Source organism: Arachis stenosperma, chromosome 4, assembly GCF_014773155.1.
Source record: "Arachis stenosperma cultivar V10309 chromosome 4, arast.V10309.gnm1.PFL2, whole genome shotgun sequence".
NCBI lineage: Eukaryota > Viridiplantae > Streptophyta > Magnoliopsida > Fabales > Fabaceae > Arachis > Arachis stenosperma.
The window spans coordinates 67,418,623-67,433,642 of record NC_080380.1 but is presented as its reverse complement, the minus strand read 5'-3'; the positions used below and the strand labels follow the sequence as shown (position 1 = coordinate 67,433,642).

The following is a 15,020-nucleotide window of genomic DNA, read 5'->3' as shown; positions in this document are numbered from 1 at the left end:
TTTAACGCCAGGTTCTTGCCCTTTCCTGGCGTTTAACGCCAGTCTGGTGCCCCTTTCTGGCGTTAAACGCCCAGAATGGTGCCAGATTGGGCGTTAAACGCCCATCTGCTAGCCTTACTGGCGTTTAAACGCCAGTAGGTTCTTCCTCCAGGGTGTGCTGTTTTTCTTCCTGTTTTTCATTCTATTTTTGCTTTTTCAATTGATTTTGTGACTTCTCATGATCATCAACCTACAGAAAACATAAAATAACAAAGGAAAATGGATAAAATTTAACATTGGGTTGCCTCCCAACAAGCGCTTCTTTAATGTCAGTAGCTTGACAGTGGGCTCTCATGGAGCCTCACAGATGCTCAGAGCAATGTTGGAACCTCCCAACACCAAACTTAGAGTTTGAATGTGGGGGTTCAACACCAAACTTAGAGTTTGGTTGTGGCCTCCCAACACCAAACTTAGAGTTTGACTGTGGGGGCTCTGTTTGGCTCTGTTTTGAGAGAAGCCCTTCATGCTTCCTCTCCATGGTGACAGAGGGATGTCCTTGAGCCTTAAACACAAAGGATTCTTCATTCACTTGAATGATCAGTTCACCTCCATCAACATCAATCACAGCCTTTGCTGTGGCTAGGAAGGGTCTGCCAAGGATGATGGTTTCATCCATGCACTTCCCAGTCTCTAGGACATGAAATCAGCAGGGATGTAATGGTCTTCAATCTTCACCAAAACATCCTCTACAAGTCCATGAGCTTGTTTTCTTGAGTTGTCTGCCATCTCTAATGAGATTCTTGCAGCTAGCACCTCAAAGATTCCTAGCTTCTCCATTACAGAGAGAGGCATGAGGTTTACACTTGACCCTAAGTCACACAGAGCCTTCTTGAAGGTCATGGTGCCTATGGTACAAGGTATGGAGAACTTCCCAGGGTCCTGTCTCTTTTGAGGTAATTTCTGCCTAGACAAGTCATCCAGTTCTTTGGTGAGCAAAGGGGGTTCATCCTCCCAAGTCTCATTTCCAAATAACTTGTCATTTAGCTTCATGATTGCTCCAAGGTATTTAGCAACTTGCTCTTCAGTGACATACTCATCCTCTTCAGAGGAAGAATACTCATCAGAGCTCATGAAAGGCAGAAGTAAGTCCAATGGAATCTCTATGGTCTCATTTTGAGCCTCAGATTCCCATGGTTCCTCATTGGGGAACTCAGTGGAGGTTAGTGCACGCCCACTGAGGTCTTCCTCAGTGGCGTTCACTTCCTCTCCTTCCTCTCCAAATTCGGCCATGTTGATGGCCTTGCACTCTTCTTTTGGATTTTCTTCTGTGTTGCTTGGAAGAGTACTTGGAGGGAGTTCAGTAACTTTCTTGCTCAGCTGTCCCACTTGTGCCTCCAAGTTCCTAATGGAGGACCTTGTTTCAGTCATGAAACTTTGAGTGGTTTTGATTAGATCAGAGACCATGGTTGCTAAGTCAGAGGGGTTCTGCTTAGAATTCTCTGTCTGTTGCTGAGAAGATGATGGAAAAGGCTTGCTATTGCTAAACCTGTTTCTTCCACCATTATTGTTGTTGAAACCTTGTTGAGGTCTCTCTTGATTCTTCCATGAGAAATTTGGGTGATTTCTCCATGAAGAATTATAGGTGTTTCCATAGGGTTCTCCTAGGTAATTCACCTCTTCCATTGAAGGGTTCTCAGGATCATAAGCTTCTTCTTCAGATGAAGCATCCTTAGTACTGCTTGGTGCATTTTGCATTCCAGACAGACTTTGAGAAATCAAATTGACTTGTTGAGTAAATATTTTATTCTGAGCCAATATGGCATTCAGAGTATCAATCTTAAGAACTACTTTCTTCTGATTAGTCCCATTGTTCACAGGATTCCTTTCAGAAGTGTACATGAATTGGTTATTTGCAACCATTTCAATTAGCTCTTGAGCTTCTGTAGGTGTCTTCTTCAGATGAAGAGATCCTCTAGCAGAGCTATCCAAAGACATCTTGGATAGTTCAGAGAGACCATCATAGAAAATGCCTATGATGCTCCATTCAGAAAGCATGTCAGAGGGACATTTTCTGATCAATTGTTTGTATCTTTCCCAAGCTTCATAGAGGGATTCTCCATCCTTCTGTCTGAAGGTTTGGACTTCCACTCTAAGCTTACTCAATTTTTGAGGTGGAAAGAACTTTGCCAAGAAGGCATTGACTAGCTTTTCCCATGAGTCCAGGCTTTCTTTAGGTTGTGAGTCCAACCATGTCCTAGCTCTGTCTCTTACAGCAAAAGGGAATAGCATAAGTCTGTAGACTTCAGGGTCTACCCCATTAGTCTTGACAGTGTCACAGATTTGCAAGAATTCAGCTAAGAACTGATGAGGATCTTCCAATGGAAGTCCATGGAACTTGCAATTCTGTTGCATTAGAGAAACTAATTGAGGCTTAAGCTCAAAGTTGTTTGCTCCAATGGCAGGGATAGAGATGCTTCTCCCATAGAAGTCGGGAGTAGTGTAGTAAAGTCACCCAGCAGTCACCCAGCACCTTCCTTGCATTGTTGGCATTGTTGTTATTTTCGGCTGCCATGGGTTCTTCTTCTTTGAAGATTTCTGTTAGGTCCTCTACAGAGAGTTGTGCCTTAGCTTCTTTTAGCTTTCGCTTCACGGTCCTTTCAGGTTCAGGGTCAGCTTCAACAAGAATGCCTTTGTCTTTGTTCCTGCTCATATGAAAGAGAAGAGAACAAGAAAATGTGGAATCCTCTATGTCACAGTATAGAGATTCCTTGAGGTGTCAGAGGAAAAGAAAAATAGAAGTCAGAAGTAGAAAATTTGAACTTATCAAAGAAGATGGAGTTCGAATTTTGCATTAAGGAATAGTGTTAGTCATAAATAGAAGGATGTGAGAAGAAGGGAAGTAATTTTCGAAAATTAAGTAAAAGATTTTGAAAACATTTTGAAAAAACACTAATTGATTTTCGAAAACAAAAGTGGGAAAGAAGTAAAGTGATTTTTGAAAAAGATTTTGAAATTAGAAAGTAAAAAGATTTGATTTGAAAACTATTTTGAAAAAGATGTGGTTGAGAAGATATGAATGGTTTTTAAAAGATGTGATTGAGAAGATACGATTTGAAAAACATTTAAAAAGATTTGATTTTGAAAATTAATGACTTGCCTAACAAGAAAAGATATGATTCAAACATTAGACCTCTCTCAACAGAAAAGGCAACATACTTGAAATGTTCAATCAAATCTTTAATTGTTAGCAAGTATCTTTGAAAAAGGAAAGAAATTGATTTTGAAAACATTTGATTGAAAAGATTTGATTTGAAAAAGATTTGATTTTGAAAAACTTTGAAAACTTGAAAAAATTACATTAAAAACAGAATCTTCCCTCTTGTGACATCCTGGCATTAAACGCCCAGAATGGTGCACATTCTGGCGTTTAACGCCCAATGCACTACCTTTTTGGGCGTTAAACACCCAACCAGGCACCCTGGCTGGCGTTTAAACGCCAGTCTGTCCTTCTTCACTGGGCGTTTTGAACGCCCCGCTTTTTCTGTGTGATTCCTCTGCTGCATGTTCTGAATCTTCAATTCTCTGTATTATTGACTTAAAAAGACACAAATTAAAAATATTTTTGGATTTTTAATAATGAGGAATAATCAAAATGCAACTAAATAACAATGCATGCAAGACACCAAATTTAGCAGTTTGTATACTATTGACACTAACAAAATGAGAATGCACATGAGAAATAACAAAACACTCAAGTCAAGAGAATTCAAAGATCAAAACAAGGAAATCATCAAGAACAACTTGAAGATTAATGAAGACACATGCATGAATTCGAAAAATGCAAGAAGAACAGAAACATGCAATGGACACCAAACTTAAAATGAGACACTAGACTTTAAACAAGAAATATTTTTGGTTTTTTATGATTTTGTAAATTTTTTGGGTTTTTCGAAAATTAAGGAAAATAAAGGTATCAAAATTCTTAATGAGAATTCCAGGAATCATGCAATGTTAGTCTAAAGCTTTAGTCTAAAGGAATTAGACATAGCTAGCCAAGCTTCAGCAGGACATTGCATTCAAGAGCTAAATTGATGAGAATCAATCAGCTTTGGTGATGATAAGAACATCACCTTGAAACACTAGAATTCATTCTTAAGAACTCTGAAAAATACCTAATCTAAGCAACAAGATGAACCGTCAGTTGTCCATACTCGAACAATCCCCGGCAACGGCGCCAAAAACTTGGTGCGCGAAATCGTGATCACTACAACTTCGCACAACTAACCAGCAAGTGCACTGGGTCGTCCAAGTAATAAACCTTACGCGAGTAAGGGTCGATCCACGGAGATTGTTGGTATGAAGCAAGCTATGGTCACCTTGTAAATCTTAGTCAGGCAGACTCAAATGGGTATAGATGATGAATAAAACATAAAGATAAGGATAGAGGTACTTATGTATATCATTGGTGAGAGCTTCAGATAAGCGCATGAAGATGCCTTCCCTTCCGTCTCTCTGCTTTCCTACTGTCTTCATCCAATCCTTCTTACTCTTTCCATGGCAAGCTTATGCAAGGGTTTCACCGTTGTCAGTGGCTACCTCCCATCCTCTCAGTGGAAATGTTCAACGCACCCTGTCACGGCACGGCTATCCATCTGTCGGTTCTCGGTCAGGCCGGAATAGAATCCATTGATTCTTTTGCGTCTGTCACTAACGCCCCGCCTGCTAGGAGTTTGAAGCACGTCACAGTCATTCAATCATTGAATCCTACTCAGAATACCACAGACAAGGTTAGACCTTCCGGATTCTCTTGAATGCCGCCATCAGTTCTTGCCTATACCACGAAGATTCCGGTTAAAGAATCCAAGAGATATTCACCCAATCTAAGGTAGAACGGAGGTGGTTGTCAGTCACACGTTCATAGGTGAGAATGATGATGAGTGTCACGGATCATCACATTCATCAAGTTGAAGAACAAGTGATATCTTGGACAAAGAACAAGCGGAATTGAATAGAAGAACAATAGTAATTGCATTAATACTCGAGGTACAGCAGAGCTCCACACCTTAATCTATGGTGTGTAGAAACTCCACCGTTGAAAATACATAAGAACAAGAGTGATCATTGGTTTCGGCCCCAGAGAGGGAACCAGAAGAACCAAGATCTGATCTAAGAACTAGATGTCCAAAGATGAAAATACAATAGTAAAAGGTCCTACTTATAGGGAACTAGTAGCTTAAGGATTACAAAGATGAGTAAATGACATAAAAATCCACTTCCGGGCCCACTTGGTGTGTGCTTGGGCTGAGCAATGAAGCATTTTTTGTGTAGAGACTCTTCTTGGAGTTAAACGCCAGCTTTTATGCCAGTTTGGGCGTTTAACTCCCATTTTGGTGCCAGTTCCGGCGTTTAACGCTGGGAATTCTGAGGGTGACTTTGAACGCCGGTTTGGGCCATCAAATCTTGGGCAAAGTATGGACTATCATATATTTCTGGAAAGCCCAGGATGTCTACTTTCCAACGCCGTTGAGAGCGCGCCAATTGGGCTTCTGTAGCTCCAGAAAATCCACTTCGAGTGCAGGGAGGTCAGAATCCAACAGCATCTGCAGTCCTTTTCAGTCTCTGAATCAGATTTTTGCTCAGGTCCCTCAATTTCAGCCAGAAAATACCTGAAATCACAGAAAAACACACAAACTCATAGTAAAGTCCAGAAAAGTGAATTTTAACTAAAAACTAATAAAAATATACTAAAAACTAACTAAATCATACTAAAAACATACTAAAAACAATGCCAAAAAGCGTACAAATTATCCGCTCATCAAGCAGCTAGCAGGTTGCTTAGAGGTTTTGCAATTTTTGAAAAGTCCTTTATGAACCTTCTGTAAAATCCTGCATGCCCTAGAAAGCTTCTGATTGCCTTAACATTGGTAGGTGTTGGTAATTTTTCAATTACTTCTATCTTTGCTTGATCTACCTCTATTCCCTTGCCTGAAATTTTGTGCCCAAGGACAATTCTTTCAGTCACCATAAAGTGACATTTCTCCCAGTTTAAGACCAGGTTAGTCTTTTGGCACCTTTTTAGGACAAGTGCTAGATGATTAAGACAGGAGCTGAATGAGTCTCCATATACTGAGAAGTCATCCCTGAAGACTTCCAGGAACTTCTCTACCATATCAGAGAAGATGGATAGCATGCATCTCTGAAAAGTTGCAGGTGCATTACACAGACCAAAAGGCATTCTTCTGTAGGCAAACACGCCAGAAGGGCAACTGAATGCTGTTTTCTCTTGGTCTTGAGGATCTACTACAATTTGGTTGTAACCTGAATAGCCATCCAAAAAGCAGTAATAATCATGACCCGCTAGTCTTTCTAGCATTTGGTCTATGAATGGTAAAGGAAAATGATCCTTTCTGGTGGCTGTATTGATCCTTCTGTAGTCAATACACATACGCCACCCTGTAACTGTTCTTGTGGGAACCAGTTCATTCTTTTCATTATGAACCACTGTCATGCCTCCCTTCTTGGGGACAACTTGGACAGGGCTCACCCAGGGGCTATCAGAAATATGATAAATAATCCCAGCCTCTAGTAACTTAGTGACCTCTTTCTGCACCACCTCCTTCATGGCTGGATTTAGCCACCTCTGTGGTTGAACCACTGGCTTGGCATTATCTTCCAATAGGATCTTGTGCATGCATCTTGCTGGGCTAATGCCCTTAAGATCACTTATATGGACCATCCAAGAGCTGTATTATGTGTCCTTAGCACTTGAATTAGTGCTTCCTCTTCCTGTGAGTTTAAAGCAGAGCTTATGATCACTGGAAAAGTGTCACCTTCTCCCAGAAATGCATACTTCAAGGATGGTGGTAGTGGCTTGAGCTCGGGTCTAGGAGGTTTATCCTCTTCCTGAGAAATTTTCAGAGGTTCTTTTATTTCCTCTGGTTCCTCCAGGTTAGGCTGAACATCTTTAAAGATATCCTCAAGCTCAGATTCGAGACTCTCAGTCATATTGATCTCTTCCACTAAAGAGTTAATAATATCAGCGCTCATACAGTCATTTGATGTGTCTGGATGCTGCATAGCTTTGACAGCATTCAACTTGAACTCATCCTCATTGACTTTCAGGGTCACTTTCCCTTTTTGTACATCAATGAGAGTTCGTCCAGTTGCTATGAAGGGTCTTCCTAGGATGAGAGTTGCACTCTTGTGCTCCTCCATTTCCAGCACTACAAAGTCAGTTGGAAAGGCAAATGGCCCAACCTTGACAATCATGTCCTCAATTATGCCTGATGGATATTTAATGGAGCTATCAGCAAGTTGGAGACATATCCGGGTTGGTTTGACTTCTTCAGTCAACCCAAGCTTTCTGATAGTGGATGCAGGTATTAGGTTGATACTTGCTCCAAGGTCACATAGGGCTGTCTTGGTACAAGCACCTTCTAATGTGCATGGTATCATAAAGCTTCCTGGATCTTGAAGCTTCTCTGGTAAGCTTTTCAGAATGATTGCACTGCATTCTTCAGTGAGAAACACTTTTTCGGTTTCTCTCCAATCCTTCTTATGACTTAAGATCTCTTTCATGAACTTAGCATAAGAAGGTATTTGCTCAAGTGCCTTTGCAACCGGAATCTTTATTTCAAGAGTCCTTAGATAGTCTGCAAAGTAGGCAAATTGTTTATCCTATTTCTCTTGGCGGAGTTTCTGAGGATAAGGCATCTTGGCTCTATATTCTTCAACCTTAGTTGCTGCAGGTTTATTCCCTACAGAGGTGGTTGGAAAAGCCTTCTTAGAGGGGTTACTATCAGCACTCTCAGGTGTCTGATTCCTCATTGGCATTTGAATGCCAGGATTGGGTGCAGGATGGGCGTTTAACGCCAGCTTTCCACCCTTTTCTAGCATTTGAACGCCAGAACTGGGCAAGGAATGGGCATTTAACTTCAACTTTCCCCCCTTTCTGGCGTTTGAACGCCAGGAGTATTCCTCTCTGGGCTCTTACTGTCCTCAGAGGGATTTTGGGCAGTGGTTTGGTTATCCTCTGTCAGTTGTTCCTTTCTTGGCTTTTTGCGACTTTGAGTAGTGTTATTTAATGTCTTCCCACTCCTTAGTTGAACTGCTTGGCATTCTTCTGTTATCTGTTTAGATAACTGCTGTTTTGTCTGATTCAACTGTGATTCTATATTCTTGTTAGAAATTTTAGTTTCTTGGAGCATCTCTTTAAATTCTGCTAACTATTTTGTCATCAAGAGTAATTGCTGATTAAGCTCAACAACCTGTTCTTGAGGATTAGGATTAGTAGTTACTGCCATGGCTTCTTCTTTTGTAGAGGGCTCACTGCTAGAGTACAAATGTTGATTTCTAGCGATAGTATCTATGAGTTCTTGAGCCTCTTCAATCGTCTTTCTCATGTGTATAGATCCACCAGCTGAGTGGTCTAAAGACATCTGAGCTTTTTCTGTAAGCCCATAGTAGAAGATGTCTAAGTGTACCCACTCTGAAAACATTTCAGAGGGGCATTTCCTTAGCATACCTCTGTACCTCTCCCAGGCATTATAAAGGGATTCATTATCCTCTTGTTTAAAGCCTTGGATGTCCAGCCTCAGCTGTGTCATCCTTTTTGGAGGGTAAAATTGATTTAGGAATTTGTCTAATAACTGTCTCCATATTTTTATACTTGCTGTGGGTTGGTTATTCAACCACCTCTTAGCTTGATTTTTTACAGCAAATAGAAACAGTAATAATCTGTAGACATCCTGATCCACCTCTTTATCACGTAATGTGTCAGCAATTTGTAAGAACAGTGCCAGAAACTCAGTAGGTTCTTCCTGTGGAAGACCGGAATACTGGCAATTTTGCTGCACCATGATAATGAGTTGAGGATTTAGCTCAAAGCTGCTTGCTTTAATGGGAGGTATACAGATGCTACTCCCATATGCAGCTGTAATGGGGTTAGCATATGACCCCAGAGTCCTTCTGGATTGCTCAATTCCACTTAGGTCCATGATGAGCGGATAATTTATACGCTTTTTGGCATTTTTTTAGGTAGTTTTTAGTAAGTTCAAGCTACTTTTAGGGATGTTTTCATTAATTTTTATGTTAAATTCACATTTCTGGACTTTACCATGAGTTTGTGTGTTTTTCTGTGATTTCAGGTAATTTCTGGCTGAAATTGAGGGACTTGAGCAAAACTCTGAAAAAGGCTGACAAAAGGACTGCTGATGCTGTTGGAATCTGACCTCCCTGCACTCAAAATGGATTTCCTGGAGCTACAGAACTTTAAATGGCGCGCTCTCAATGGCGTTGGAAAGTAGACATCCAGGGCTTTCCAGCAATATATAATAGTCCATACTTTATTCAGGAATTGACGACGTAAAGTGGCGCTCAACGCCAAGTACATGCTGTTGTCTGGAGTTAAACGCCAGAAACACGTCATAACCCGGAGTTGAACGCCAGAAACACGCTATAACTCGGCGTTCAACTCCAAGAAAAGCCTCAGCTCGTGGATAGATCAAGCTCAGCCCAAGCATACACCAAGTGGGCCCCGGAAGTGGATTTATGCATCAATTACTTACTCATGTAAACCCTAGTAGCTAGTCTAGTATATATAGGACATTTAACTATTGTATTAGACGTCTCTTTTGACCACGTTACATCTTTGGTCTCAGTTTTGTTTTATTCTTCATCTTAAGAGGCTATTGATCACGTTTGAGGGGGCTGGCCATTCGGCCATGCCTGAACCTTTCACTTATGTACTTTAAACGGTGGAGTTTCTGCACACCATAGATTAAGGGTGTGGAGCTCTGCTGTACCTCAAGTTTCAATACAATTACCATTACTTTCTATTCAATTCTCTTTTATTCTTATTCCAAGATATACGTTGCACTTCAACTTGATGAATGTGATGATCCGTGACACTCATCATCATTCTCACCTATGAACGCGCGTGACTGACAACCACTTCCGTTCTACTTTAGGCCAGGCGCATATCTCTTAGATTCCCCAACAGAATCTTCGTGGTATAAGCTAGATAGATGGCGGCATTCATGGGGATCCGGAAAGTCTAACCTTGTTTGTGGTATTCCGAGTAGGATTCCGGTATTGAATGACTGTGACGAGCTTCAAACTCCTGAAGGATGGGCGTTAGTGACAGACGCAAAAGAATCAAGGGATTCTATTCCAACCTGATTGAGAATCGACAGATGATTAGTCGTGCTGTGATAGAGCATTTGGACCATTTTCACTGAGAGGATGGGATGTAGCCACTAACAAGGGTGATGCCTCCAGATGATTAGCCATGCAGTGACAGTGCATAGGACCATTTTCCCGAGAGGATGAAAAGTAGCCATTGAAGACGGTGATGCCCTACATACAGCTTGCCATGAAAAAGAGTAAGAAGAATTGGATGAATGTAATAAGAAAGTAGAAATACAAGAGGAGCACAGCATCTCCATACGCCTATCTAAAATCCCCACTATTGATTTACATAAGTATTTCTATCCTATTTTATTTTCTGTTTATTATTAATTTTCGAAATCCATAACCATTTAATCTGCCTAACTGAGATTTACAAGGTGACCATAGCTTGCTTCATACCAACAATCTCTGTGGGTTCGACCCTTACTCACGTAAGGTATTACTTGGATGACCCAGTACACTTGCTGGTTAAGTTGAATGGAGTTGTGATCATAAATTCCAATAGAGCCAATTTTTAAATTCCATACAAGTACAAGGAGTACAACTTTAAGGATCACAATTTCGTCCACCAGTCCATGATGGAGAAAGGGAGATGATATGGATTACAAGTAGATTAATTTTTTTTAATTAAAAGTGACCGAAAATAATAAACTAAAATAAATGGAAAAGAAAATAAAATAAAATTTCGAAAACTGAAAGAAAATAAAATCAGAGCAAATTGAAAACTAAATTAATTAATTAATTAAAAAAATTTTGAAATTAGCAATTAAAAATATATGATTGAAAATTACTTTTAAAAAGATATGATTGAAGAAATTAAAAAGATTTGATTTTTGAAAAAGATTTGAAAAGATCAATTTTTGAAATTAGAATTTTGACTTGACTAAAAAAGATATGATTTTGAAAATTAGTGCAAAATTTTGAAGATTTAAAGGAAAACACAAAGAAGACACCAAACTTAGAAATTTTTAGAAAATCACACACAAATTTTCGAAAACCTAAAGGAAAACACAAGGAAGACACCAAACATAGAATTTTTAAAGATAAAAAAAGGACTAAGAACATGCAAATTCAAAAAATTAAAAGAAAACAAAAGCATGCAATTGACACCAAACTTAAAATATGAAACTAAACTCAAATAAAAGACTCTAAACCAACAAAAATAAAATATTGCTAATCTAAGCAACAAGATAAACCGTCAGTTGTCCTAACTCGAACAATCCCCGGCAACGGCGCCAAAAACTTGGTGCACGAAATTGCAATCACACTTTTGCAATTTCGCACAACTAACCAGCAAGTGCACTGGGTCGTCCAAGTAATACCTTACGTGAGTAAGGGTCGATCCCACGGAGATTGTCGGCTTGAAGCCAGCTATGGTTATCTTGTAACTCTTAGTCAGGATATCAATAATTCTCAGGTTTAATTGTGAAAAATAGAAGAACATGAAATAAATACTTGTTTTGCAGTAATGGAGAACAGGTTGAGGTTTTGGAGATGCTCTATCTTCTGAATCTCTGCTTTCCTACTGTCTTCTTCTTCATACACGCAAGGCTCCTTCCATGGCAAGCTGTATGTAGGGTTTCACCGTTGTCAATGGCTACCTCCCATCCTCTCAGTGAAAATGTTCAACGTGCTCTATCACAGCACGGCTATTCATCTGTCGGTTCTCGATCATGTCGGAATAGAATCCAGTGATTCTTTTGCGTCTGTCACTAACGCCCCACAATCGCGAGTTTGAAGCTCGTCACAGTCATTCAATCCCTGAATTCTACTCAGAATACCACAGACAAGGTTTAGACCTTTCGGATCCTCAAGAATGGCCGCCAATATATTCTAGCTTATACCACGAAGATTCTGGCTAAAGAATCTAAGAGATATCCACTCAATCTAAAGTAGAACGGAGGTGGTTGTCAGGCACACATTCATAGGTGAGAATGATGATGAGTGTCACAGATCAACACATTCATCAAGTTGAGGAGCAAGTGATATCTTAGAATGGAAACAAGCGTGTTTGAATGAAAAACATTAGTAATTGCATTAATCCATCAAGACACAGCAGAGCTCCTCACCCCCAACCATGGGGTTTAGAGACTCATGCCGTAGAAGGTACAATATGAAATGTGTAAAGTGTCATGAGGTAAAGATACAATGTCAAAAGATCCTATTTATAGTGAACTAGTAACCTAGGATATACAGAAATGAGTAAATGACGTAAAAATCCACTTCCGGGGTCCACTTGGTGTGTGCTTGGGCTGAGCATTGAAGCTTTCATGTGTAGAGACTTTTCTTGGAGTTAAACGCCAGCTTTTGTGCCAGTTTGGGCGTTTAACTCCAACTTTTGTGCCATTTTGGGCGTTAAACGCCAGGAATTCTGAAGCTGATTTGCAATGCCGGTTTGGGCCATCAAATCTCAAGCAAAGTATGGACTATTATACATTGCTGGAAAGCCCAGGATGTCTACTTTCCAACGCAATTGAGAGCGGGCCAATTGGGCTTCTGTAGCTCCAAAAAATCTACTTCGAGTGCAGGGAGGTCAGAATCCAACAGCATCTGCAGTTCTTTTTTAGCCTCTGAATCAGATTTTTACTCAGGTCCCTCAATTTCAGCCAGAAAATACCTGAAATCATAGAAAAACACACAAACTCATAGTAAAGTCCAGAAAAGTGAATTTTAAATAAAAACTAATAAAAATATAATAAAAACTAACTAAAACATACTAAAAACATACTAAAAACAATGCCAAAAAGCGTATAAATTATCCGCTCATCACACCCCAATGTGTGTGCACACCTGTTCTCAAGTATGCCTGTGTGACCTACGCGTACGCGTGACCTTCCATTTTTAGCATACCACGTGTACGCATGTCATACGCATACGTGATGAACGGACTTTTGTGTGATCTAGAATTTTACAATAAACTCTCGTTGCAAGTATAGTTTCTAGACCAACAATAATCCTTTCATTCAAAAATTGTTTGTCACAAGTAACAAACCCAATAAAAATAAATCGAAGTATTCAAACCTCGGGTCGTCTCTCATGGAATTGCAGGGAAGTGTATTTATTATTGGTTATGAGATTTTCTGAGAAATTTTGGAATGAGGAGTGGAAAAATAAATAATTATAATTTAGAGCGATGAAGATTAATAAGAGGTTTTATGTAATTAAAATAAAAAGCCTTGGCTAGGAGAAGATTAATCAGAAGTTCTATGCTTGTTGGCTTTCCCAAGATTAATAATAATAGGTTGTTGTTTCTACTTAGTTAACCCTCAACGAATGAAGGAAAGTCAAGTAGTTACGCAAACTCCAATTCACAAGTCCTAATCCTTTCCCTTGGGAAGGATTAGCGTTAGGGACTAGAGGGCCAGCCAACAACTTCCAATTACTTTTTAACTCTTGAGTATTCCAACTCAAGGGTCTCCTATTAATCAACTCCAAAGTCAAGTTGAGAGCCTACTCCATTGACATGGATGCCATTTTCGCATGCATGAAAAGGGAGTAGGAGGAAGACATGGTAATAAAACTCAATTGAAAATAATCAACAAATAAAGAAATTAAATAGAAAAAATACTCTTGCATTAATAAATTCCAAAATTGAAGATATCCATATGTAACTCTAAACAAAGTAAATGGAGATTAAAAGAGTAAGGAAATAGAAAAAAAACTAGAATGATAAAGACTTCAACGGAGGTAGTAACTCTGTCAATATCCAACTCAAAAGCATAAAACTAGGAATCCTAAAACCTAGAGAGAGGAGAGAGCCTCTCTCTCTAGAAAACTACATCTAAAACCTAAATTGTGAATGAGAAGTTGTTCCTTGATTCCCCCACTTTGTAGCCTCTAATCAGTGTTTTTGGACTTGAAACTGGGCCAAAAACAGCCTAGAAATTGTCTCCAGCGATTTTTGATACGTACAGCACGTGGCTCATGCGCGTGTACGCGTCATGCACACATACGCGTCTTGTCTGCGCACTATCCACACGTACGCGTGCTTTGTGCGTGCGCATCGCCTAACAGCAAGGCAACAGTGGCAAATTGTATATCATTTCGAAGCCCCGGATGTTAGCTTTCAAACGCAACTAGAATCACCTCATTTGGACCTCTGTAGCTCAAGTTATGGTCAATTAAGAGCAAAGAGGTCAGGCTTGACAACTCAGCAATTCCTTCAATTTCTTATATTCCTTCCACTTTTGCATGCTTCCTTTCCATCCTTTAAGCCATTCCTGCCCTATAAAACCTAAAAACACTTAACACACATATCATGGCATCGAATAGTAATAAGAGAGGATTAAACATAGCAAATTTAAGGCCAAAGAAGCATGTTTTCAATCATAGCACAAAATTAGGAAGAAAAGTGTAAAACATGCAAATTCTGTGAATAAATTTGATAATAGTGGATACAATCTACTCAATTAAGTACAAGATGTGCCACGAAATAGTGGTGCATCAAATCTCCCCACACTTAAACATTAGCATGTTCTCATGCTAAGCTCAAGAGAAACTATAAGAGTGAAGAGGAATGGTAGAAAGTATGAAATGCAACCTATCTATATGAATGCAACTACATGCAAAATGTTTCTACCCACTTGGTTAAAAATAGATAAACCTTTCAAAAACAAATATGATCTGGATTTCACTAATTCAAATCATAAAAATAAAGTACAAATATACTTGCAAGAAGAAGATAGCTCATGAAAGCCGGGAACAAAGATTCGAGCATCGAACCCTCACCGAAAGTGTATACACTCTAATCACTCAAGTGTTTAAGATTCGATTCTCTTAGTTCTCTACTGATAAACCACTATTTTATGTTTTATCTTGTGCTCAATTGAGTGGTTTTTATCAGGTATCTACAC

At 39.5% G+C, this 15,020-nt stretch overlaps 1 non-coding gene across 1 annotated transcript; it reads left to right on the top strand.

Moving 5' to 3' along the window:
- Positions 1-2,028: 2,028 nt before the first annotated feature.
- Positions 2,029-2,136, top strand: LOC130977523 (small nucleolar RNA R71). The gene has a single exon (XR_009085212.1). It is a non-coding gene; the product is annotated as a small nucleolar RNA R71 (small nucleolar RNA).
- The last annotated feature ends 12,884 nt before the right edge of the window (positions 2,137-15,020 follow it).